The sequence below is a fragment of the Cebus imitator genome, unplaced genomic scaffold, assembly GCF_001604975.1.
Source record: "Cebus imitator isolate Cc_AM_T3 unplaced genomic scaffold, Cebus_imitator-1.0 Scaffold15, whole genome shotgun sequence".
Classification (NCBI taxonomy): domain Eukaryota; kingdom Metazoa; phylum Chordata; class Mammalia; order Primates; family Cebidae; genus Cebus; species Cebus imitator.
The window spans coordinates 10,985,923-10,990,578 of record NW_016107330.1 but is presented as its reverse complement, the minus strand read 5'-3'; positions in this window follow the sequence as shown (position 1 = coordinate 10,990,578).

Here is a 4,656-nt window from a genome sequence, read left to right as displayed (position 1 = left end):
TTTTTATGTTGTTCAGGCTGGTCTTGAACTCCTGGCCTCACGTGATCTTCCCACCTGGGCTTTCCAAAGTGCTGGGATTACAGGCGTGAGTCACCACACCTGGACCTATTCTTTCTTCTGTTATTTTCTATAAGATTGTTAACTTCAGTGGCTTTTTTCCTGTTGAAAAAACTTTCTACCTTTGATGATTCAATTTTACCAGCTTTTTAACTGTATTAACTATTCTTAATTCTGTCTTGTTAACCACTGGTATGCCAAAGAAGAAGGCCTCAAAAGGCTGAAGCAATTTTCCTTAAAAATTACAACTCTGAGGCTGTGCGCCGTGGCTCAGTGAGCCTGTAATCACAGTACTTTAGGAGGCCAAGGCGGGCAGATTACCTGAGGTCAGGAGTTCAAGACCAGCCTGACCAACGTGGAGAAACCCTGTCTTTACTAAAAATACAAAATGATCTGGGTGTGGTGGCACATCACTTTAATCCCCAGCTATTCGGGCAGCTTAGGCAGGAGAATCGCTTGAACCCAGGAGGTGGAGGTTGTGGTGAGCCGAGATCATGCCATTGTACTCCAGCCTGGGCAACAAGAGTGAAACTCCATCTCAAAAAAAAAAAATTACAACTCCCTTTTCTCCTGATAATTGTATATAATGTATAATTAATACTGTTCGCTACTGAATCTTTTGCTAAGCAAAAGAGAACTCTGTGGTACCTGATAAGGTATAGTTATAAGTTTGGTTCATTAATAAAAATAGTAATAGTCGTAGCAACTAACACTAACTGAGCTTCTTCCACATGCCAGGCTCTGTACATATATTATCATTATTTATTTATTTATTTATTTATTTATGAGATGAAATCTCACTGTTCGCCCAGACTGGAGTGAAGAGGTGCAATCTCGGCTCACTCTAGCCCCCGCCTCCCAGGTTCGAGCAATCCTCCCACCTCAGCCTCCTGAGTAGCTGGGACTATAGGCATGTGCCACCATACCCAGCTAATTTTTGTGTTTTTAGTAAGAATTTTACCATGTTGGCCAGGCTAGTCACAAATTCCTGACCTCAGGTGATCCTCCTGCCTTGGCCTCCCAAAGTGTGGGGATTACAGGTGTGAGCCACACTGTGCCCAGCCATATTATCTCATTTTAATCTTAGCAACTCTTGGAGATGGGAATTGTTTATTATCCTCATTTTACAAAAGGGAAAACCGAGACACAGAGTGAAGTAACTTGTTCCAGGTTGTAAGTGTCAAAGCCAGAATTAAAACCCAGGCACTCTGAATGCGAGCCATCTTGCTTGCCTCCACAATTTTTCAAGCTTCTGAATTCTCCCTTATGCTGTAGCCTGGTGACTCCATATTTTAGTCATGGAAGGGAAAGGACATATTTATTTTTTATTTATCTTTATTTTTATTTTTTGAGACAGGATCTTGCTCTGTCACCCAGGCTGGCATGCAGTGGTGCAGTCACTGCTTACTGTAGCCTCAACCTTCTGGATTTAAGCAGTCTTCCCCGCCTCAGCCTCTCAAATAACTGGAACCACAGGCATGTGCTATAGTAAATCATGCCCAGCTAATTTATTCTAATTTTTCATAGAGATGGAGTCTCACTCTCTTGCCCAGGCTGGTCTTGAACTTCTGGGCTCAAGTGATCCTTCTGCCTTGGCCTCACAAAGTGTTGGAATTACAGGTATGAGCCACTGCACCTGGCCAAGCACATATTTAAGAGAGCAGAGGGCTTGGAAGTTATTGTCAGCTTTGCCAATAGTCAAGTTAGTGTGGCTTTTGTTTTAATTTTGTTAACTGAAAATTAGACCTTGAATTACTGGAAAGTACTATCTTGGCTGCCCTAAGTTTTGCGGGGTTTTTTGTTCATTTTTATGTCACAAGTTACTAAGCAATCCCTTAAGTCTTTTTTAGGACACTCCAGGTATTTGATCATTTTCATATTCTAGTTGTGGGTCTCACTCTGGTATCCTCACAGTGTACTCATTGTAAGAGAAATCCCATGAATTTGTCCAGGATGCTGAAACTTGTGAGAGCTTTTCCCCCTCCGGGAGCCACAGCTTCTATCAGAACTTCATGTTGCTAAATGAGCAGCTTTCTTTTTATAAACTGTGAACTTACATTCCAGGAAGCAAGAGAAATTCCAGAATGGGGATTTTCTCGGGCAGCTGAATTTTTTGGACACAGGATCTGCTTAGTAATCGTGAGCGGGAATGTTAGAAATCCTTGCTCTTATATCTATGATTCTGAAACAAACCTTAGTCATTCAGTCTCTCCTACCTTTGTGTGCTTTGTTTGCCTAATACCAACAAATAAATGCTCTTTTTCCTAATTCCCAGAGTTATACATTCTGCTCATCCATTCTGTTTGAGAACTTTTGCTCTGATGAATTTATTCTGTCAGACCTAAATTCCTTGTTACCTGCTTGTGTAACTCAAACCTGCCGATATAGTCTATAGAATAATAAATGTTTGTCAATTGCACATTGAGATTAACTTTTGATCGGAGTACACTGCTCAGTCCAGTGTCCTAACAACAGTGACTGTGGTCCTGCACGGTGGTCCCTGAGGACTGTGTCACTTAACCAGCTGTGTGACCTTGGCCACCCACTTAATCTCCCTGAGCCTTGATTTCCTCATCTGTAAAATAATGGGCTTCACTTTAACAATCCTTGTTTTTTCAGAATAAAACCTAGAAACAACGTGAGAGTCTTCAATGCCAAAGAAATATTGAACTATGTTCACTACATTTAGCCATGCATTTAGTATTTTAGGGAAGACTTTACAGAGTAAGAGAGCCAAAACATTTAATTTCACAAAAATTGTTTTGTTTCAATTCCATTTTAGTTTCTTATTGTTAGATGCTTTCAATCACGTTACCTCATTCTCACAGGTATATTTTCAAAGATAAATTATCCTCAGTTTTCAGAAGCAAATAAATATAGTTGATTTTCCCCAAATTAAAGATGTAATAAGTGATGGAGTTAGCTATAAACCCAGGCGTGGCCATCTACCTTTCTTCCATGCCTCCTTTAGTGATTTTGTACACTGATACCTCAAGCAGCAAACTCTGACAAGAAGATTCAAGAGGGTCATGCTGTAAAATCAGTGGGCATTGGGTAGCAGATTTTTTTTTACTTGCAGATTTTAAAATCAGGTTATTAAACTATTTAGAAGCTTACTTGGTAAAGGATGAACAAGAACAATAAAGGAAGCATATACAGCCTTGAGTTTCAAAAACCAGGGAGCAGGGAAGAGAAGCCAGGTGGGCAAGAGATGTGAGTTCCTTCTGAGCGGTGGCCATCAGCTGCCACGAGGGTCAAACCTGGGGCCTCAGTTGGCTCCCTTGTAGATGAAGAGCCGAGCTACAGAGAAAACAAGCTACTTGATGAGCAATCTTTATTTGTTAAAATCTTCATTAAAGAATACCAGCTTAAGTTTTTCAGCATAGGCATTATTTTAATACTGGATAACACCTGCCTTTCGTTACTTTCCGAAATGCATTGCAAGACTTCTATTTTATTTGTCTCTGGCAACAAACTTTGTAAAAAGCATTTCTGGGAAGGAGTCATCTTTTTTCAGACATGTGCTTTTCATTTGGGAAAGGACTATAAACCATTCCTTGTTTCCGTGCATCTCAGATGGGATACACATAGGAACAACAGAAACATGGTGCCTCTTTCTGGGGCATCAGTTTTATTCAAAGATATTGCAGGGAGTGGCTTCATGGTAATATTGACACAAGCAGAAGAAAGTATGAAGCCCACAAGAGTTGGTAAGATGAAACGAGATTTCCCGGAAATACAGCAGCAGGAGCGCTTCAGGTAGGCGCTACTGTCTGATCCCCAAGGTGTGTACATTCACTCACTCTCCTTGGAAAACACAAGAAGCTGTGGCTGGGTCCTTCTGAAAGGGTACGGTTGCCTAGAGTGGGTCCACTTTGGAACCAGAACTAGCAGTGCTACCTTGGCCAAGTCACTTAACCTTCTGATTCTTTGGAAAAGTGAGTTGAACTCAGATCATCTGTTGCAACCCCTCCAGCTCTGACATGTCTCTATATAACCTCCATGGTTTCTGCCAACCAAAAGAATATACAGGGAAGAAGAGTCAAGCAGTACTGTGTTGATTCCTGTTTCCTGATGGATAAGGAGTCTTACGTTTCTTAGAGATGGGGCCTCACTGTGTTGCCTAGGCTAGACTCAGACTCCTAGGTCAGCCACCCAAGTAGCTGGGACTACAGGCAGATGCCACCATGCCTGGCCAGAAATCTTTTAATCATTGTATTTGATGGGGGAGCCAGAACAAAATACCACAGGTTTAAACAGAAAGTTTCTCCTGTTCCGGAGGCTAGAGGTCCAACATCAAGGAATAAGCAGGACTGTTTCTCCCGAGATCCCTGAGGGAGGGATCTGTTCTAGGGTTTTCTCCTTGACTTGCAAATGGCTGTCTTCTCCCTGTGTATTTATGTCACCTTACTTTTGTACTTGTGTCCAGATTTCCTCTTCGTATAAGGACACCAGTGTTACCGGATTAGGACCCACACTAATGAACTTTCAATTACCTCCTTAAAGACCCCATCTCCCAATACGATTCTGAGGTCCTGGAGATTAGGACTTCCACATAAAAATTTAGGGAGGACAGTTTGGCTCATGATGTTGTCTCTG